This window comes from Pinus tabuliformis, chromosome 6 (genome assembly GCF_031772625.1).
Source record: "Pinus tabuliformis cultivar Carrire ecotype Pingquan chromosome 6, CPIR1, whole genome shotgun sequence".
In the NCBI taxonomy this organism is placed as follows: Eukaryota; Viridiplantae; Streptophyta; class Pinopsida; order Pinales; family Pinaceae; genus Pinus; species Pinus tabuliformis.
In genome coordinates, this window is record NC_142292.1 from 488,972,935 (window position 1) to 488,996,339 (window position 23,405).

Sequence of the window (23,405 nt, forward strand, 5' to 3'; positions counted from 1 at the left end):
TTTCTACATTCTGTTTGAGCAGAGGCGAAATGGATATGCATTGAAATTGTCCTCGTTGTCCTATGAGTGGAGGCAAAATGGATGATTTGGTGCTCTATGAATGGAGGAAATTACATGAAAAGCAACGAGAAACCGTGACCTGGAGTGCAAAAAATGAACTCATTTGACCATCCAGGAGGATTATGAATTATTTATCTGGGTTGGTTGATCCAAGCCGATTAAATCTGGGTCATTGATCCAAGCCATTGTATTATCACAACTGCAAGAGGGAGAAGGGCCTTAACCATGTTTCATAGTGTTTTGCCGATGGGCTGGACCCGAAACTGTAACAAACTATAATATATAAAATAATGCATACATCACAAGTCGGAAGGGATTTACAATATCGCAATCGGCAAGCAGAGAAGAAGAAGATATCCACAGAGGGGGAAGGAAATTTGCGATATCAACGAGTGGGACTTATCGGCAGAGGGACTTATCATAATGCAATGACTGTAAAGGAGTCCTTTATTACATTAAAACACGAGACAACCGGACTTGAAAAACCTTCAAAACCATCCTATAAAAATATCGCATCTGAAATGTTGATCACAATCACATTGTGGAGGGGAAGTAGACAGGAATACCACTCCCAGACCTAGAAATATTTCAAATCAAGCAGATAATCCTGTCGGGTCCACCAATGTCACAACAATAAGATGAGCTCTACCATTGTGGGACAAATGGTTTCTCATGTGATTTTCGCCGAAAAATCTCTCGCAAACTTGTTATGGATCACAGAAGCCTCAGCTCTACAATTGTGGGACTACCGTGAGAAATCCGCGATTACAATTGCAATTAGAAAAGGGAGAGGCTATGGGAACCCAATGGGGTATGAGACTTGCGTTTAAGGCGCCACATGACTTGTGGGCCCATTTAGTGCTTAAGAGGTGGGGGCTTATATATAATGTATTACGTACATTACAACGTAATGTATTACAAAAGACTTTGCGGCCATGTTTAATGATATGGGGAACAACTAGAGTTGGATTCTTTAACAAAAATGGATTATAATAAATGAAATAATATGGGATATGGCTAGATTTAAATGGAAAAGAATGGGAAAATAGAAAATGGCTAGAGTTTGGAAATATGAAGGGAGAATGAAATTAAGGCTAGAAAAGGGAAAAAACGCAGTCATGGGTCCATGAGACAAGTCAAATTTAATCTGAAAGTATTATAATTTGACAAAAAAATATGTCATCAATATGAAAGAGTACATTTGATCACGGATACTATTCAACACTAACACACTAAGTATGACCTTCTAGGACTATTCTTGTCTTGGGTTCCCAACCCTCAAAGAATATCGGTCCTCTTGCCTACTCTTGTCTTGGATGCCCTACACATCCTCGAAGAGCATCGAACGCCAGATGATTACCCAATCCTCCCATTCTTTATTCCCAAGTGAAGACAATAATGTTGTGTCTATCTCTTCCTCTTAATTGGGGAAGACATGCCCAAGTTTCCTCTGACAAGGAACTTGCCCAAGCTCCTTTGTAGTTGGGAACTTGTTAGAAATCCCTCTTAGCTAGGGACTTGTCCATTCATCAGAAACTTCTTCTTCATGGGTCCTTCAACTAATTGATCTCCTTCTTTCCTTCGATGTCATGAAGTCTTTGTTTGGACTTCTTCTTGGTAGGGCATCGACCATTGATCACTTTCCTTCCTAATTTGTCATGTCATTGATCCCTTCATGGAAAGTGGCCTTCTTGATATATATCAGGTCCTTTTGTCATATGGATCCTCCTTTGTCATCTTGTCTGTGCTTCAGAATAATTATCACATGGATGCTTAGTTGTACTTTCTTGTTCCCATACTTTGATTTAATATTCCTTCATGACTCGATCCTGATATTGCTTCAACATCAAATGGTGCTTTTGCTGGATGGCTTCTTCATCATGACATATTTGTAGAGTTGAATCAATTATTTGCACCTTACTATCTCCAAGGCCTTCATAGGTGTCAAGGGTCCTTTGATCTTTTTCTTCCTTTGTCAAAGTTGTCATTCCTTCTTTCGGGAGATGTCTTATACTAGATCTTTGTCAGATAATGATTCTTTGTGTCCATGGTGTTCTTACATGCTTGATCTCTTTCTTCATTTGCTTCTTCTTGGATTGTTTAGTCAACAACCTCATACTCCTTATGAGAGCATTTCTTCATGTTGACCTTCATTTGATTGTAGTACATGCTTTTGAGCATGTCTTTGGTGAAAGAGATCCTTTTATACTTGATCATGTTTTAGAACATTTCCCATGATTCAATAATACATATGATGACATGACTTAAACTTTGATGCATACATACCTCATCTTGGTTATGCTTTGATAATCTTGACTTCACTTGATGGTTCTTCTTGATTGGTGTAGCTTTTTATTGCTTCATCTTTTCTTGCCTGCATATCATCCTTTCTTGAATCCCATGAATGGGACTCCCATTGAGACATCTACTCTTATTTATCAACCTTGTTTTGAAGATTCTATCAGAGGATCTGAAGACCCTTATCCTGCAAATGTTTTTGCCTTTTGATGATGGAGGCATTTTTAATCATGATCAATTATTCTTTCATCGTGGATGAGGTCCTATAATAGGTATGCTCCTTCTACATGAATATCTTGGGCTATATATACACCATGCTCCTATATTATAGAAGATATCTTTAACCATGCATTCTATTCTATTTCTACATGCTCCTATACTACTCAAAACTTTGAAAGAAGACTTTAAGTAAAGAGGTTGACTTAGTCATAGTAGAGATCTAGAGGATCTTCCTTCTCCTGCTTCTTGTCTTCTTCTTTCACTTCTTGAGTTACATGAGCGTCTTCCCTTCCTCTCGTGTTGTTGTTGTCCTTCTTAAGTTTAGGACAATCCCTTTTGTAGTGTCCATATTCTTGGCATCCAAAGCATTGGACTTTGGACATATCTCTATTGCTTGTTCTTCATGGACCAAATTTGCCAAATTTTCCCTTTATCTTGGCCATGGTAGAAAATTCTTGCTCCTTTGATCCCACATCATCTTTTGCGTTGAGTCTAGTTTCCTCTATCTTGCATAGAGGCCATAATTCACTTAGTGGGGTAGCTTCCTTATTGGCATATATGCTTGATGTGAAGTTGATCCAATCCTCAGATAGAGCATTGAGTACTACAATTATCATTTCTCTATCATACATGACTTCTCCTATCTCTTGAAGTTGATCCCTCATCTCAGAGATCTTCATGAAGTATGGATCTATTCCTTCCTTTGATATCTTCATCTTGTACAAATTATTTCGTAGAGATATCACTTCTCCAGTTGTGCTTACTGAGAATACCTATATTAGTTTACTATAGATATCTTTTGATGTTTAAAATTTGGAGACATATGGAATGATAGATTCTATGAGAATCCTTTGAGCTCTTGTCTCATCCTTATTGTACTTGGCTAAGGCCTGAGTTTGTTCCTTAGTAGGGATAGTGACATTCCCTTTGATGAGTTCTAGGAGTTCATTCTCCTTGAGAAGTAAGTAAGTCCTCTTCTTTCATGCAAGGAAGTTAGTGGTCCCAACCAATTTTTTGCTTTCCTTGCAAAAAGACATTGAGGTATATCCAGGAGGGGACATATACTTACTTGATAGTGTTTGAGATGTAGTGGACTTGCTTTCTTCTTTAAGATTTTATGGCTTGCCTTGTTAGATGCCCTTCAAGTTGATTTCTTCAAATGGACTTGTTTGGTGATGATATTTGCTTGATGACTTGACTTGTAGTGCTTCTCTCCTTGAAGATTGTGCAGCTTGATGTAGGTCCCTTTTGTCTTGATCTTCTTGTAGGTGCCTTTATACAAAAGGCTTCTCCTCTTGCTTTGTAGATGGTATACTTTCCTTGTCCTTGATGTGTTTGAGATTTCTTGGCTTGATGCTTCAACCTTGTAATTGCTCTTGAGATGTTCTTCCTTGATGAGTCACCTTAAGAGTGTTCTTGAGATGCCCTTTCCTTGATGTGTCACCTTAGCTCCGATACCATGTTGAAGAATCAAGGGTAATTATGTATAGTAGGATTCTTCTAGATTTGATAACAATTTGTTAAGAACTTTTACAATTTATATTTGTTAACCTGATCTTCTTCTCTTATTATTAGTGTGAGTGTTTACTTCATCAAACTACTATCATAACCCAAGAAACAAGAACACAAGATGTTCGCTCTCTACCAAGGAAAAACCTCTCTCTCTTAGAGAGTAAAACCTTTTTGTAAATTTCTCTTATTGAAGCTTCTATTGATCAATGCCAAACCCTAGACCCTTGTCAAGAATATCCTCCAAGCACAAGTCGAGTCCTTCCTCCTTCTTGCACTTCATTCCCCAACACTTCATCCTCCTTCTTTCAGCACTTCGTTCTTCTTACAACAGTTGATAGTCCTTGTTGCACTTTCTCTAGAAGAGACACTTATCCTTGATCTTTAGTGATACCCTTTACTTGTGATGATCCCTTCCTTCCTCTTGACCAACCAAGCTCCTTCTTCAAGGTGTAGTTGCAGACTTGATATGACTGTAGCCCTAAATTCTCACACTTGTGGGATGTTTCCTTGAGTATTTGTTCCTTTCTTCTTCGATTGAGAGAGTCTCTTCTTCACTCTAGTGGGAGGCCTTATAGGCCTAAGTTTCAAGCCCAAATAATGAGAAGTATGAGATTGTTACGTTGTTGTTGTTATGAATGCAGAGATGCCTCCTTTTCTCACACGTGTGACTGTGTTTTACCCTAGAAACAATCCTCCAACATTAGGTGATGACTTCTCCTTCTTCGTTGCACTAGAAGCTCCTTATACTCGTCCTTTTTCACCCTTTTCTCGGTCTTCCTTGCTCACTGATTTTAGAGGTGGATTGCATGTCATTTGAGGGGGTGGAAAACCTCCATATATATAGGATTGTCCATCCTTTAGGCTGACTTGAGGCCAACATGATGACTGTAGGCCGATTTGAGTTTCCTTCATCATTTTTGCTCCTTTGATGATGTCGTTGCATGGAGAGGACTTGACTTTGCTTGGAGGGATACTCTTTGACTCTTATACAAATATGTACATAGTGTACCATGCCCTTAAGGGTCTTCAAACTTTCTTTTGACTCTTTGACTTACCTATAGAACTTTAACATGTGTTAGACCTATTTCAATGAGCAAGAAACTCATTGATAAATATAATAAAAATAATATTTCTTTTCTTGAATAAATACAAATATCAAAAGTACATTTATGAAGACCGAACCTAGTTACACTTTCTTCAACAAATGGATTCAATATCATTTGTATAAGACCCTATTAGGCAAGTTGTATCATGTAAAAGAATTTATTTTGAGTCTAGAAAGTCAAAATAAGCCTCCTAACACAAGTAGAGCCTACCAGTGACAAGTTAGCCTAGAAGAGGTTATTCGACCTCAACGAATGCGTATATATAGAAGCAACTTGACCTCTTTTGTCACTAATTCAATCTCTCAAGAAAGAAGTTCGATCTGGAGCTGGGAACAAGAAGAAAACAAGAGTGAAGATCAAGGAAGCAAGGAGAAACCAAGAAGAAGAAAGAAAGTTTTATTTTGAGCCTTATTATCTCACACGTGCAAAGGAATTAGGGTTTATGTACTTATTACAGGCCCAGAGATTACAAGTTGAAGTTGCAAACTTGAAGTTGTGACTTGAAGTTGGTTGAAGAAGGATAAGCATTTTTTGTTTGGTGGATCTTTGACCTACTTGAAAGAGATTCTTGGAGGGTTGACTTGGTGCTTGGACGAGGACTCGGTCTAGGGTTTTGGGTCTTGGTTTTCTCATTTGAAACAGATTCTATAATAAGAGAAGAGATTATTTTTGGGTTTTCCCCTGGCTTGGAGCCTACTTCTTGTGTCCATTTTCTTTATTGTTTTTTCTCTTGATATTTGTTTGATGAAAATATATAATAAATAAACATAAGAAGATAGTTCACAAGCAATTATTAAGGTTAAGGAGAATTTGTTTTAATAGTTTCCCTATTGCATTCTCCAACACTAGTGTTATGCAACCAACTCACAAAATAGAAGAAAAAATAGATCAATGACTTCAAAATAAGCCTCTTTGAGGGGGAAACCTCCTTTACATTACACAAATGAACAATTCTTGGATGATTCAAATGAAAAAACCTCATTTCTATATATAGGAGTCTAAGGGGTCACAATATAATCAGAGTTGACATAACAATAATAATATAATGGCACAACAATAACAATAGTGGGCGTCTATGTGGCATAATAATAACAATATGGGGACAACCAAGGCACAACAACAATAATAAGGGGCTACAATGACAATAGTAATGTGGGAATCACTAGTATTATAGGGACCTAACATGCCCTTCTCCTTCAAAAAAGTGTTGTCCTCAACGCTTGAGTAGTTACGGATGCTTCTGTATAAAATTCTCATCCTCCCATTTGGAATCTTGAGTGGGTAAGTTCTTCCACTTGATGAGATACTTTGAAATTGATCAATTTTGTAGTTGTCGAGTTCTTGTTTCTGTGACTGCTTCAAGTTCTGCTGTAGCGACTACAAACGCCCTCCAAAATTTTGCCTTAACTTCATTTTGGAGCCTCCCTACCAACCATCCTCAGCTGCATGTCTTGCATTGTCAAGCACATCAACTTCAACTATTTCATAGAGTCTTGTAAGCTTGTGCATGCAAGTTTATTCCACCCCCTTCATAGGTTGCTTTCTGGACTTAGTGTCAGTTGCTGGTTGAGAAGCTCCCTCTGGGAATTGCACAATTCTAGAGGGGAACCAACCTTCCCTCCATAAATTGTGTAAACTCAGCTGGGCTCCAGAATTGCTCAATTCCTCCTGATAGTCTTCCTCTAAAAAATTGCGCAAGTCATCCCAGGACAACTGCTCAACCTAGAAATTGCGCAATTCATCCCAAGACAGCCGCTCAACCCAGAAATTGGGCAATTATGGGCAGAAATCACCTGCTACTCCCAGAAATTGCGCAATTCCTCAAGGATAGCCAGCCCAGCAGCTAGTAGAAATTGCGCAAATCCTGTCGGGCAGTCTGTTGGGCTCATAAATTGCGGAATACAGTCAGACAGGTTTCGTTGAGAAAATTGTGAGTCTAACCCAGGACAGCTGCTCAGCCTAGAAATTGTGCAATCTTAAGAGATAGTCACATGTTCCTATTAGAAATTTTGTAATCCCTCTGGGATAACCATCTCTTCTCAGCCCTGTTATGTGGAATTTTGCATCTACGGATAAACACAATTTCCCTAGGTGGGTAGCTACACCTAGAACAACAGATTTAAAGCGCTTAACCTTTTTATATATAATATAAATAAGGCAAGGGACCTACTTGTTATCTTTCACTTTCCTTTTGTCTCCTTTGTTTGGCTCCCATCGCTCCTTCTCAAACTTAATCCGCTCGACAAGTACCTGCAATCATAAACAAAAGACAAAAACCAATCAAAGCAAGAGATCTATCTTCTATAAGCAAATGGAATCGAAAGAATTTACACACATAATCATCATACATAAAGACAAGAATATGGGAAAAGGTGTAAACAAATTTATTAAGTAGAAGGAAGAATTACAACCATGAAGTCTGATCCATTGTCACTCTTCTAGCTTGGGTTCCAACCAACATCACATCAAAATCACAACACTTTGGCAGCATAACAATACTTGCTTACAATCGCAAACCTCACACCAACAATATCTCCTTACAAATTCTCAAATTACAACCCTTGATCACTTAGATGAGTGCTCAATTTATAGGAAAATGATGGCGGTTTGGTCATAAATGAGGGTATTGAATGGCCTTCCAAACTTAGAGTTAGTTTCCATGGAGTAAGGGATAAGAGGATAGGAGGTTACTTAACTCATTCCCTATCCAGTTTCAAGCTCATGGGAGATGATAAGTGTGGGAATCTTCTAGAAGGCTCGAGAAGATAAGAATATTCCTAGAACCCTATGTGGATTTCGCTCAATCTCGCCCAGCGCAGGTCAAAGTGGGCCTAGGTGCTCTGAAATGCACCCTAACATGGGCCTACCTGCACTGAAGCGCACTTACCCCTGACCAAGGCTATGCTGGTCCCTCAAGGAAGCATTTCTGGAGGGATTCAGGCCAAGAAACTCTCAGGGAAGGAGGCATTCAAAGTGATGACTTGTCTAGGGCATGTAGAAATTGAATTAGGGTTTGATGAGCCCTAAAAGTACTGATCTGAATGATGGGAGTGATGTGCCCAAATGGATTTATAACAGCTGCCCCCTAAAGCATGAAGTCGAAAATGTTAATGTTGAGTGATATGCTTTACAATGTGATGAGGAGGTTTCAAAATGGATTGTGACCTGCATCAATTTCAATACATAATATCATGATATTTTTCTTTTTTCTCATGAATTGCTGAGGGAAGGCATACCCATGCTCAGCATATAAAATTTCATTACAAGTACATAGATATTCGTATACAGATATAGACCCATGATGGGATGACCACCAGTGTAAATCCATTGTACGGATGATTTGGTACTTTCCAGAAATCGCAGCCCGGATGGATGAAACTAGATCTAGGGTCTTCTATCTCGTTCAATCGTTCGCTCAAGTACGATTCCAACCATGTGAATATGTGATCTGAATTCGAACATGTGAAGACACCATCTGATTACCATCCAATGATGTAAGCCGTTAATATACGCGAGAGAAATCACCGATAATGATAATGATCCTCAAGGTACTGCAATACATTCTACATGGTGTGAATAGATGTTTTGATGTTGAACACCATACAAATTCTTTTGGTCGAAGGCCATTGATGTCAACCTATTTTCGGAAGTGAGAAACCTGCCATTGATGTATGCAAGCCTCAAGGTACTGGAAGGGTGCTTCTTAGTCAACTTCTTGGATAATGTGTTGATGTCGAAAAGAAGTGACTCATCGCTGGAGGGCCTTGATGTATCCCACATCAACGACACGAAATGAGTGTAATGATTTTTGGAGATATAATGTGACTAACGAAACGAGGTTCAGTAATGGAGGTCATGAAAATGAAGGTTTATGAGTATTGCAAAGGATGAATTTAACTGAGTGACTTCTCTTGAACATTTCAGTGACACTGAATGAATTGGCAGCATTGACCCAACATCAAAGTAATGGATGGTAGATAGACCATAGGTATGATAACCATCAAGCAGATAACCCAACCCAAGCAGTCACGGAGATGAAGTGAAAGTGACATGTTCAAGAGCGACCTGCTGCCATAAAGTGGTTTACCCCTTTTCCATTTTCCCCAGTCATTGTTGACTAGTACCTATTTATTTTTATCAAGCTTGAGGAGGATAACATATGCTTGTTGTATAATTCCACCCTTCAGGTGAATCTATTGCTACGTGATGTTTTAACGAGTCTAGCGAAGGTGAAACTCGGTCTTGTCATGATGGACAAGTTTGTCACTATTTGATGTTTTAACGAGTTTAACGACAATGATAACTCAGTCCTTTTCATTTTTAGAGAGTTTGAAAAGGGATAAAAAGACAAATCCACTAGTTCTTTTTCGTATATTTGTCTCTGAAGTCCAAAAAAGCGTAAAACAATACAAGAGAGAACCTATTGACCATGTTCAATCAACATATTCCTTTTTCGTAAATAATCTATCTTAGTCCGAAAGAGGGTTAAACTTATAATGAGTAGATGTTGTTTCCAATCCATTAACGAGCTGAAAAGGACAAGCGCTCAACAATCTTTTCATATTTTGAGAGTCTAAAAAGAACTTAAAGAGGACTCCACTTAGAGGAACAAGTGGTGTCTAGGATAGCAATTGGTTCCAGTGATGTTGGAACTTCTCAAAACATGTTGATTTATGTGAAGAGGTTGGCTAATAATGCCACTCATTGCAAACTGTTCCTCAAAAAGGGTAAAACAACCAAGTGAAAGCATATGATAGGCCAAGCAATAGTGACGACAAGAGGAGAAAAACCAAGGCTCATCTGATGGAAGAGGCTGATAGAATGGAAATCACGAGGGTTAAAATGGAGATGGGTTCATTTTTACACAAGCTTGAACCATAGGGAACTATGCTTGGATTCAGTTTCATGTTTACACAATCTTGAAACGAAAAACTATGCTTGGATTCAATTTCATTTTTACACAAGCTTGAAATGAAAAACTATGCTTGAGATTGGTTTACATGCCCCCAACATGATGACTCGATTCTAGGTGCATGCCCCCCAAGCTTCATTACATTCACCTAAGTAGACTACTCATGGCTATCAGGTGGATGGAATGAAGGTTCATTTACGAGATCAAGTGAAAGACTTGACTGGGATTTTATGAGAAGTCTCGAATTGGGGACCTTGTTTCATTTTTTAATGATCTTGACACAAGACAAAGAACTATGCTCTAGGACCTGTTTGATTTTTTTTAAATGATGTTGACACAATAAAAGAACTATCCTCATATTCCTTGTTTCATTTTTTAAAGAGCTTGACACAAGACAAGGAACTATGCTCATAACCTCTATTTCATTTTTTAACGAGGTTGACACAAGACCGGGAACTATCCTCATATTCCTTGTTTCAATTTTTAACGAGCTTGACACAAGACCAGGAACTATCCTCATACCCTTCATTTCATTTTTTAACGAGGTTGACACAAGACCAGGAACTATCCTCATACCCTTCGTTTCATTTTTTAACAAGGTTGACACAAGACCAGGAACTATCCTCATGCCCTTTAATCATGACCCATAAGAGGTCATGACTTCCAAGAGGTTCTCATCAGATGGGAGAACAATGCTCTGGAAGGGATCCGTAGCAAGGAATCCATTAGAGAGATCTAGTTCCAATTCCCCCAGTACATAGCGCACAACATCACGGAATTGATCGTCAGTTGATGTAGGCATAGAATGGGTTGCCACATAATTGACCCATGGCGGGGAAGATACCATTGGGACAAAAGGACCATTTAGGGAAGATGGTTGACTGGAAGCCATATTTGGACCGAGAAATGAAAGCTGGTCAACGGTGAAAATTCTTCCTTCATGTGGGAAACACATCACTCAAAAGAGTGTTGAAACAATAGATCCCATGTCATAAACATAGTCATACCCAAGAAGTAAATTGTAATCTAAAGGGCCTGGGACTACCATCACATTGAGATAAAAAAAATTTCCTCCCAAAGTAATAGGCAACTGAGGAAGGATCCCTAATGGTTGACTGGTTCCTCTATTAAAAGCCAATAGATTTTGGGTAACAGGCACAAGTGGTGGCGAACCAAGCGCTTGACAAGTAGTGGAGGAAAGGATACTCACTGATGCACCTTCATCTATAATAGTGCTAGGTACAATCGTATTACAAACATGTATTATGATCTGGAAAGGAAAATAAGAAGGAAGATGACATCCTTCCAGTTGATTCCAATCAAAGGAAGTGACCATACTACTAGGAGGGGGTATCGTAAGAACGGGAGAATCACCCCCTTGAGTTACGAGAACTAGAGGATTTTCCTCTTGTCTTCATGGAATAGGAGGGTTTCCCCCAAGCTCATTGGAATCTGAAGAAACTAAAAGAACCTGAGTGGTATCATGCTCACTCTCTACGGGAAGGGTACGATTAACCGAAGGTGAGATCGGGTCAATTGTTTCCTCGACCTGTGATTGGTCAGGTATAAACTCATGGGATTCACATTTAGAGAGAGTGGGTTTGACCGATAGTTTATTTAAGGCAGTCACTTTATCAACTAGTGAAGGATTAAGGGAGAGTCTCCTGTAACCAAATGGGAGTCACTGCGGAGATGCAGGACGGTTATCCAACACTTTTTTGGCTTCATCCAGATAGGGACAAAGGTGAATGGGGTGATTCCCTTCACATAAACTACAGGGAAACTTAACTTTACCCTTATTTCCATGAACTTTACTACCACTAGTTGATGGTGTGTCACCAGCATGATCTCGAGAAGTTGATGACACAGGATGATGTGAATGAGAAGACCATTCTTCTAAGATTTGTGGAATACTAGAACAATTTCGAAGAATATGGTCTCCCGTACAAAGTTTGCAAGGATATCAAACTTTGTGAGGCTTATCAGATGGTTTCTCATTAGAAGTTTCATTCAAAGTAATGGTTGCTTGGTTCCCCCCCTACTAAATTTTCTTCTTCTTGTTCTTCTTCTTCCCTTTCTTCTTCTTCTTAGCCACCTGGTTACTAGTACCAATACTTTCACCAGGCGAAGAGGAAGAAGGGGAGGAAGAAACAACCGAGGAAGAAGGCAAAGGGTCAACTTTAGGATTAAATGGAGGTTGATTTTGTCCAGTTGGAGGAGTACTCAATTGCGGAGAAATCACGACATTTTGAAGCAAGGAGGTTGAAAAAAATCATACTGGCAAGCCAATGGTAAATCTCAGAAGGGACAATGTAGCCATATAAGGAGCACCAATATTTCCGAAAGGAGGAAAAGGACTAGGATTGCCATCAAAAGGAATTCCTTGATTGGTGGACTCCAGTGCTGTTTCCATATGTCTCAACCTAATATCAACTAAGGAGTGAGCGTGGAGGATGATATCTGCGGTCGATTAATTTTATTTTAATAAAAATAACAAAACAAAACAAAAGAGAGATAATATAGGCAAAAGGATTACCAAGCAACTGCGAACTGCAATATACTTCCTTAGTAAACCAAGGACTTAACATACGTGTAGGAAATCTTCCCGAATGATGTGTTCGATATATCATAGTGTACAAGGCAGATGACTCGGTTACCTAAGGATGGATAGCAACCTCATGTAGTCCTCCTATATATACCCAAAAGTACATGGAGGCCCAATCCGTGTTAGCGTTGTGTAATGCGAAACCACACAGTGAGAGCATTCCTTTATACTTCACGTACTGTAACACCGCCTTATATACCCGAAGGTACGTGGACGAGCTACGATATACTTACATATGTGGAATGAGGTATCGCACTAGGAATGTATTGTAGACAAGTTAGCAACAACTGCTATGTTTTACGACAACGGAACACGTCTCTAGCCTAGAACCTCTAAATGTTTTGCATTAGGTGACAACTCCATTAGGTTAATTGAGATTAATTTTAAGTTGATATTGATTAAGGGTTTGTCTTTCAAGATTCGCCATGTGATGTCTTTGAAATTCCTAGAATGCAACTAATATGATAAGCATCCTTTTCATTCAATTTTAACAATGAAAACCTTAGCTAGTAGGGATAGAGCAATCAGATTCTTTTAATAAAAAAGCAAAGAGCACATCTAATGCAATTTCCCTAACTATTCCTATGAGCACACACAAACTCTTTCAATGCACAATGCAAGTTTTTCTTTTCAATTCCCTTAATGTTAAGATGAACAAAAGGTAACTAATGCACATACAATCAATCAGTCTTTTTGCAAGAATGAAGACTTTACAACAGTGTCGTTTCAAAAGAATAAAGACTTTTACAACACTTTCTTTTGAAAAAAGATTAATCGATTATAAACTAACTTTGACAATGAATTGATAGTGATAAAGAAATCATTTAAGAAACACTAAAAAATTAAGGCCAAAGTAGGGCTAGCAAAGGAAACACAAATTGATTTCAAAATTACAACAATCATTGATCATTTAGCAAACAAAAACAGAAGGAAATTTGGGAAAAATCAAGTCAAAGATGAGATTTTTGACCTAAAGAGGATCAGTGCAGCCCTAAAAGGGAGATAGTGCGCTTCAGAGCACTGTCCTCAAGCCAAGGTGCTCTGCAGTGCTCTGTCTCTTTACCAAACCTACGCTGGTGCAAGAGAGGCCATCCTAGGTGCTTTCAAGCACAATTTTTACCAAAAAACACTTCAAAAAAGGCTGAAACAAGATCAATGGAAGCAAGTCTACTTGGGTGTACTAGGATGAAGGTAAACCACCCGAAACGATGATCATTCCCCAATGGAGTCACCAATTTGTTATGTGGAATTTTTCATCTATGGATAAACACAATTTCCCTAGGTGGGTAGCTACACCTAGAACAACAGATTTAAAGCACTTAACATTTTTCTATAGAAGATAAATAAGACAAGGGACCTACTTGTTATCTTTCACTTTCCCCTTGTCTCCTTTGTTTGGCTCCCGTCGCTCCTTCTCGAACTTAATCCGCTCGACAAGTACCTGCAATCATAAACAAAAGACAAAAACCAATCAAAGAAAGAGATATATCTTCTATAAGCAAATGGAATTGAAAGCATTTACACACATAATCATCATACATAAAGACAAGAATATGGGAAAAGGTGTAAACAACTTTATTAAGTAGAAGGAAGAATTACAACCTTGAAGCCCGATCCATTGTCACTCTTCTAGCTTGGTTTCCAACCAACATCACATCAAAAGCACAACACTTCGACAGCATAACAATACTTGCTTACAATATCAAACCTCACACCAACAATATCTCCTTACAAATTCTCAAAGTCTAGCCCCTGATCACTCAGATGAGTGCTCAATTTATAGGAAAATGATGGTGGTTTGGTCATAAATGAGGGTATTGAATGGCCTTCCAAACTTAGAGTTAGTTTCCATGGAGTAAGGGATGAGAGGATAGGAGGTTACTTAACTCATTCCCTATCCAAATTCGATATCATAGGAGATGATAAGTGTGGGAATCTTCTAGAAGGCTCCAGAAGATAAGAATACTCCCAGAACCCTATGTGGATTTCGCTCAATCTTGTCTAGTGCAAGTCAAAGTGGGCCTAGGTGCTCTGAAACGTACCTTGACATGGGCTGACCTGCACTGAAGTGCACTTTCCCCTGACCAAGGCTGCACAGGTCCCTCAAGGAAGCATTTTTGGAGGGATTCAAGCCAAGAAACTTTGAGGGAAGGAGGCATTCAAAGTGATGACTTGTCTAGGGCATGTAGCAACTGAATTAGGGTTTGATGAGCCCTAAAAGTACTGATCTGAATGATGGGAGTGATGTGCCCAAATGGATCTGTAACAAGCCCAGAAACTGTGCAGATTTTCATCCCAGGCTCGCAAACAAATGCATGTGCCTTTAGGTTGATCATTTCCCTCTTGGACCGAGCAAAACTGATTTGCATGCATGGACTGCTTCTCCCAAGGCAGCATGCAAAGGTATCCCTTGATTCAGGGAGCTAGATTTAGCAGCTGGAGGTTACATGTAAGGATCATTTTAGAAACCTCCCGCTAAGTGTCGCCTTCCTAGATTTGTGCCATGCATGTCAAAGCCTCGATTTTATCAAAACTCATCAACGAGACATTGTAGAGCTCATTCCTCACATCGACCTTGTAGCTCTAGCATCCCACATTGCATCTAGGATTCATCGGCACATTTAGCTGAGTTGTTTTGGGGCAAGCCCATTTTTCATGTCTTGCATTGCGTTTCTGTCGCTTTTTGTGTTTCGCTTTGTGTGAGTGTTGTCTGCTTGATTTCATTGAGCACTTGCTGTCATTTTGATGTATGTTAGCTTGTAGAAGCACCATTTTGGTTTTCGTCTCCATCTCACTGTTGTTGCATGCATGACACTATTTTTGCACGGACGATCGTCATTGCGACGACTCGCTTCACACACATGCATTCTTTCCCGTTTTCTAAATCCTACACTTGCTATTTGCATGAATGATCATTCACTCTTGTTTACACTCATCTCACCATGCATCTAGAATTCTCATGTTTTCAGTCGCCCATCAGCCGATCTGGGTTGCCTTGGCCCAAACGTGCTCGACTCGGCTAGCACTACGCATTTCCGAAAGCGAAGGCTCTACCTTCCCTCTAGAAATTGTGCAAGTTTGGCCCAACACTGACCTCCAGACTTGCATTGCACAATTCTTGGAGGTAATGTCTTGCTGGCCCCAGAAACTGCACAATGCAATTTTCTCATTGCATGTCACTGCTGACTGAAATTGCACATTGTGCAATTTCAGTCCTCAACAGGCCAGGCTGGACTGTCCATTACATAATTCTAGTAGTTAGTCAGCCTCCTAATAGCCCGGAATGTGCCTTGTGCAATTTTGGTAGTCAGTCTCCCGACCTCCAATGGAAATTTCTTAACCTTCACGATCAATCACATGGGTATGTTGCAAGTCAGTCGTAAAATGGCTTACGGGAGAGTACATTCAAAGGACATCGTTAAGAGAACAATGGGGGTTGCAGCCAAGAAAGTGTCTATGAGCTTGCCTACCTATGAATGCATCAACTCGTTCGTAGATAAGGACATCAAGCAACAATAGAATGATGTAGTATCACAACAAGCAACACCATCTACAGCAGCAGAAGGAAGCACACCCGCACGTGACGAATGCAGGAGGAAGGTTGTTGACAACACAAAGGCGGAGCAAAGCTGCAAGTTCAAAGAAGATCCACTCATGAACAAAGCAGCTTTGAAGGTTGAGGCTATGAGGTGACAGTGCAACATGAAGATTGCATGAAGGTAGAGAAAGGAACAAAGAAGGAGTTACATGTGTTGAAGCAGCAACTCAAGGAAGAACATGAGTTGCACATACGAGAGAATGAGTTGCAGCAAGAACAGGTACAACAAGGGGCACAACATGCACAGATGGATGAAATTGTGCCCGTACAAGTTACAGATCCATCCCAGCAGCTGGCATAAAGAAGAAAAGGTGAGTAGTGATGTTGATCGCATGCAAGGGAATTCAGCAGCATGCATGTCATTGTGCGCATATGTGTGATCCCACCCATTTGGCACACTCACCGAGGCGAAGTCAAGAAGCAAGTCCGATTGGAGCTGAACGTGTATTTTAACAAGTTGATGTGCACGTCCACCAGCACATGCTTGGAGATCAGTGCAGACACTATGCATCAACATGTTGTCGGTCTGGTCGCACCCAAGATGACCATGTGCATGCTATCAGACGAGTTGGACGGAGGAGCCATATCAGTGTACCCAGATGCAATGGAGGCAACAATTAGCTTCAACAAGATGTCACCATTGAGCGCACAGACACCATCATAGATGACCAAGCTTGGCATCATCTCACCACCTTCGACCATCACAAGGATGTCAAAGAGTTGGTCTCGCCACAACGGTGCGAATGTCAGTGATGTCTTGCATGGAAGCCATCTTGTCAAGTGGAAGTTCAAGTGTCGATAGTTGAATGTAATAGTCATAGAGTAGTTGAAGAGTCATGAGGATAGATGAATAGTCACAAAGGGGAATGTCAAGGGTCACCCCACCCTTTGCTATAAATAGTCCCTCATAACTCATTGTAGAGGCTTTTGGTCAGCGAAGCTTCCAATAGGAGTATCTTAGAGAAAGCTTGGACAATATTGTAATGAGCCTTGGCTTCTCCACTGCGCAGAGCTAGTATATCTCTTTGGAGGAGTAGGCAACAGTGATTGTAACGTTCCATTGTCGAAACTAGTGGTTGGTCATGAATGTATTGTATGACTGGAACTTACACTTCTTAATATAACATGGCCAACACGTTTCATGCATATGTCATATTGTATTTCAGCTATCTATTTACTCTAAATGATATATGTATATGTTTGCTTACGCATGCATGTGTAGCTATTTTCTATATATGTATGTATGAATCTTACTAAAATGTGTTGTTGGTTTAACCATCACTTTGGATTGCTAGCTAACTTTCCTTCCATGTTGTGGTGCATCTTTTCTCGTGTGTTCCCTTCTTAACTTTGTGCTATCACAGGTTTCCAAGGGGTGCACTCACCTCACCCTCTGTGTGTTAGAATTGCTCATGCACCTTCCTTGACTTACTGCATAAGTCACACCCTTGCTACCAACAAGGACATCTTACTTGCCTCTGTACGAAACCGCAGTCAAGGGATATCGTACGACCCACTATTGGTACTCCTACACCAAATGATTTGAGGTCTAATTGGGGCTTCTTACTGGGGAGATCCCTGACATGCTGGCGGGTCTAGCATTGTCAACATTTTGGTGCTAGAAGGAGGGCTAGATGACAAGATGAGTCCTCACATCTGTTTTGACTTTGCATATCTATCATGACTAACTACATAGTTTCTCTTCCGGAGTGTATGTCTTATGGAAATGACTTCATTATCTCGAAAAAGATCTCGGATAAATTGCCACATAAAACATATCATGGTGGAGGCCATCTAGCCTTGGTTAGGCATGTCGTCAGCGTTGTAGGCTCATGCGAAAGACATGGAAATTTTTAGGAATACATGACCTGCACACTGTTCGTCTACATGCTTCGAGGGCACCCCATGCACTGGTGTGCCATGCTACCTGAAAAATCTATTGATTATATTGCTTATCTGGTTGTGGAGATATACCATGCTTTCAATCACTTTAACCGTAAAGCACTCGACAAAGAAATTTTGGAATTACGAAAAGCACTCAACGAATCCGTTGAATAGTTTCAGACACGCTTTTGTAATCTTGCATACTGATTTCTCTAAGATGAATTTGATTGGGAATTTCTCAATAGAAGATTTGAGTATCTTCTTTACATATCCAAAAATCCGCAATTCTTGAAATCATTTGGATCCTGCTCAACACACTTCAGTGATGGAGCCGCGCAATCACAGGCAGGCACAGTTGCTGTCACAAGTGATTGTCTGCCTTCACCTCATCAAACAACTCCACCACTGCAAAGTGATGTGGGAGAACATGCACGCGCATATGTTGAACTGTCACATCCTCCCACCCCACCTGCTCTTGATATCTACATAGTTTTGGCTTGCAAGCCTGTTGGTTGTCACGTGGATTCGTTCCCTCAACCTCCGTCCCCATGTTCTATTGATCCTTCAGATTGTATTGTCTTGTGTTCTTCCCTTCTGAGCTCCTCACTTGTTGTGAATGAGGATCAAGTTGTCGACAGAGTTGGTGTTATGCAGCCAACCTGTGCCATCATTCATGATGAGTGTGTGCGGGAATCTAAAGAAGAACCCACAGTGAAGGATGACTCCCTTCCATCCGCACCTCACTCGCTCTATCCTGACATCCCTTGTGATTCTGCCACTGTTGATTTCCCCTGTGAAAACTCATTTCTGGATGTTTCTACTTCCGATCATTCACAGGACACGTCGAATGTCAGTTTGTCATTACATTGCGGAGAGGACACATCTTCCTCCAAAAATCCATCCAATTTGTCATCTGTCATTTCTAAAAACACATAGGGTGAACATCCTTACTTCTCATCTACCCCTCTGCACGATTCATCAAATCATGAGGATGCTGACAAACATCCTGAATTTTCTGATCTTGGTTTTCGTGATCTCTCCACTTCTTCATTCGATCATGATGTTGATTCAATCATTGTTAATATGTTTAAGACACTGGTCTACGATGATATATCTGCCGATGAAGTCGAAACCCCCCAGACCATTGAGGCACTTCAGCTTGAGCTGATGGTTATGTCAGGCCCTCGTTGTCCTGAGGTTGGTTTCACTTCTAATTAGGAAATTGTTGAAACATGCAAGACTCCTCATCACTCTCTGCTTTGCATTCAAGATCAATCTAACACCTAGATTTCGCTTCCTCCACTCGAACTACATGATCCCATCGCTCATGCATTGGAGGAATATTACAAAGTAAGCACACTTGCACAACATAAGTGGTCTACCTTTCTCACATTTGCTTGCATGTCACAGTCTAGAAAATGCATACACTCAACATCTGCACGCAGTGTAGCACAACACCATGGAAAGTCCACAGAGTGCATGTCATGCACTTTCACTTACTTCTTTTCTATGGACACACTTAAGCTTGGAGCGTGTTCGTCTTCATCGTTATATCTTTCATGCTTATTGGTTTGCACAACTGCGAGGTTCATGAACCATGCCTTCACCAACATGGGTCGACCAATGCGCCGATGGCTGCATTGGAAATATCACTTCACGTGATCAAGCCCATGCACCATTAACTTAGGAGTAGGAGTAGTGTTTGCTTGCATGCATGTTTGTTTCTTTCTTTGTGTGTTTGCTTGCTTGCTCATTTGTTTGCTTACTTGCTTTGCATACACATTTTCTTCTGCTTCTTGCTTTAATTTTTGGTTTGTTTTCTTGTTTATGTATGTAGGTTAGTTTTGCATGGACTATGCGCAACTCTTGAAACAAGATGGGTGAAGTACAAGAGGACTTGTACAACTGTTAACATTTGGTTGTCTATTGTTCACTCTCTCATGAAGAACTTGTTACTTTCAGTCCATGACACATTAATGGAAAATACGTACTATTTGAAGTGAGCCTTGGTGAAAACACAACGCTTGCGCGTGAACTAGTATCAACTACTCTAGTCGGTTGTTTTTGGGTTAATCCTTGTCAGCTCAGTCAAGTAGAGTAAGGTGAGGGGGAAAACATTAACAAGCACGTCAAAGATATATATAAACTACTTCTCTGAAGGAACAATTTCTTTTGCTCTCATTAAGTTGGGATCCCTATTCCGCCTCTGAAACAAATAAGTGTTATGCATAGTTATGAAAATGAAAAATGAAAATGTGAAAAAAAAAGGAAAATGAATAAGGCGAAAGAAGAGAAAAGCTTCCTGAATAGAGAGGTGATGCAAGTAACTGTGTCGGGGTACTGAATAGGCTCGATGGCAGCGGAGCAATGCTTGTGTTCCTGCATGACTTCATCGGGGTACTTTCCAGGCCTGCTAGAAGTGGAGCAACACCAGAGATGAAACTAAATCTCTGACGATCATATGACTTGTGCACCAATATACCCCTCATCCCCAATCGAAACAACTGTGTTGGCTTGTCTTGGAATGTGTGTTGAGCGACCAAGGGCTTGGCAGATGCTACATCTTACAATCAAGCAAGTGTGAAAACCAAGATGACCAAAGAACTGAACAATACTTCCGGAGATGTTAGACTTGCTTTTCACGAACAAGGTCCATTTAGAGAGTTGGAGTTATACTAATGTGTTACCAAGTGTCATAGCGACTACAACCACCCTCCAAAATTTTTCCTTAGCTTTGTTTTGGAGCCTCCCTACCAACCATCCTCAACAACATGCCTTGCACTGTCAAGCACATCAGCTTCAGCTATTTCGTAGAGTCTTGTTAGCCTGTGCATGCAAGTTTGTTCCACCCCCTTCATAGATTTCTTTCCGGACTTAGTGTCAGTTGCTGGTTGAGCAGCTCCCTCTGGGAACTGCACAAATTTTGGAGGGGAACCAACCTTCCCTCTAGAAATTGCACAAACCTAGTTGGACACCCAGCAGGGCTTCAGAATTGCACAATTCCTCCTGACAGTCTTCCTCTCAAAAATTGCGCAATTCATCCCAAGACAACTTCTCTGCCAAAAAATTGTGCAATTCTGGGTAGCAATCACATGCTACTCCCAGAAATTGCACAATCCCTCTGGGAAAACCAGCCCAACAGCTAGCAAAAATTGCACAAATCCATCCAGGCAGCCTGTTGGGCTTAAAATTTGTGCAATACATTCAAATAGGCTTCCTTGAGAAAATTGCGAGGTTTGACCCAGGACAACTGCTCAGCCCAAAAATTGCGCAATCCTGGGAGACAGCCACCTGTTCCTCTCAGAAATTTTGCAATCCCTCTGGGACAGCCATCCCTGCTCAGCCCAAAAATTATGCAGATTTTCATCCCAGGCTCGCAGACCAATGAATGTGCCTTCAGGTTGATCAATTCCCTCCAGGATCGAGCAAAACCGATTTGCATGCATGGACTACTTCTCCCACGGTATCATGAAAAGGAATCCATTGATTCAAGGATCTATTTTTAGTAGCTGGAGGTTACATGCAAGGATCATTTCAGAAACCTGCCGCCAAGTGTCGCCTTCCTAGATTTGTGGCATGCGCGTCACAACCTCAATTTTATCAAAACTCGTCAACTAGATGTTGCAAAGCTCATTCCTCACATCGACCTTGCAGCTTTGACATACCACATTGCATCTAGAGTCGTCGGCACATTTAGCTCATTTGTTTTGGGGTAAGCCCATTTTTCATGTCTTGCGTTGCGTTTCTGTCACTTTTTGTGTTTCACTTTGTGTGAGTGTTGTTTGCTTGATTTCAGTGAGCGCTTGTTGTCATTTTGATGTATGTTAGCTTGTAGAAGCACCGTTTTAGTTTTCATTCGCATCTCACTGCTGTCGCATGCATGACACTGTTTTTGTACGGATGATCATCGTTGTGGCGACTCGCTTCACACACATGCATGCTTTCCCGTTTTCTGAATCCTGCACTTGATGTTTGCATGAATGATCATTCACTCTTGTTTGCACTCATTTCACCATGCATCCAAACTTCTCATGTTTTTAGTCGCCCGTTGGCTATTCTGGGCTGCCTTGGCCCGGACCATGCCCTGCTCGGCTAGCATTGCACATATTTGGAAGCGAAGGCTTTGCATTCCCTCCATAATTTTCACAAGTCTGGCCCAACACTGACCTCTAAACTTGCATTGCACAATTCTTGGAGGCAGTGTCCTGTTGGCCCTAGAAATTGCGCAATGCAGTTTGCTGGTTGCATGTCACTGCTGATTGAAATTGCGCATTGCATAGTTTCAGTCCTTAGCAGGCCAGTCTGGACTACGCATTGTGCAGTTTCAATCCTCAGCAGGCCAGGCTGGACTATGCATTGCGCAGTTCTAGTAGTTAGTCAGCCTCCTGACAACCTGGACTGCGTCTTGCGTGGTTTTGGCAGTCAATCTCCCGACCTCCCGTTGAAATTGCACAACCTTCACGATCAATCACACGTGTATGTTGCAAGTCAGTCCTCAAGTTTGTTTTGGTTTTCAAATGATATATTGCTTGTCATGAGTGTTGCTATGTCTCCATGAATCATAGGTGTTCGTCTGTCTCTCAGTAGCACAAGTACAATGGCTTTCAGGAGAGCAGAGTCAAAGGACACCGTTAAGAGCACAATGGGGGTTGCAACCAAGCAAGTGTCTCTGAGCTTGCCTACCTATGAAGACATCAAGTCATTTGTAGATAAGGACATCAACATAATATGGTAGCAGTATCACAACAAGTAGCACCATCAGCAGTAGTAGAAGGCAGCAAACTGGCACACGACGAATGCAGGAGGAAGGTTGTTGACAACACAAAGGCGGAGCAAAGCTGCAAGTTCAAAGCAGATCCACTCATGATGAAAGTAGATTTGGAGGTTGAGGCTATGAGGTGATGGTGTGACATGAAGATCGTGCGAGGGCAGAGAAAGGAACAAAGGAGTTACATGTGATGAAGCAACAATTCAAGGAAGAACAGGAGCTGCACAGACGAGAGAATGAGTTGCAATAGGAACAAGTAGAACAAGGGGCACAACATGCACAGACAGATGAAACTGCACCAGTACAAGTTACAGATCTATCCCAGCAGCTGGCACAGAGCAGACAAGGTGAGTAGTGCGATTAATCGAATGCAATGGAATTCAGCATCATGCATGTCATTGTGTGCACGCGTACGATCCCACCCATTTTGCACACTCACCGAG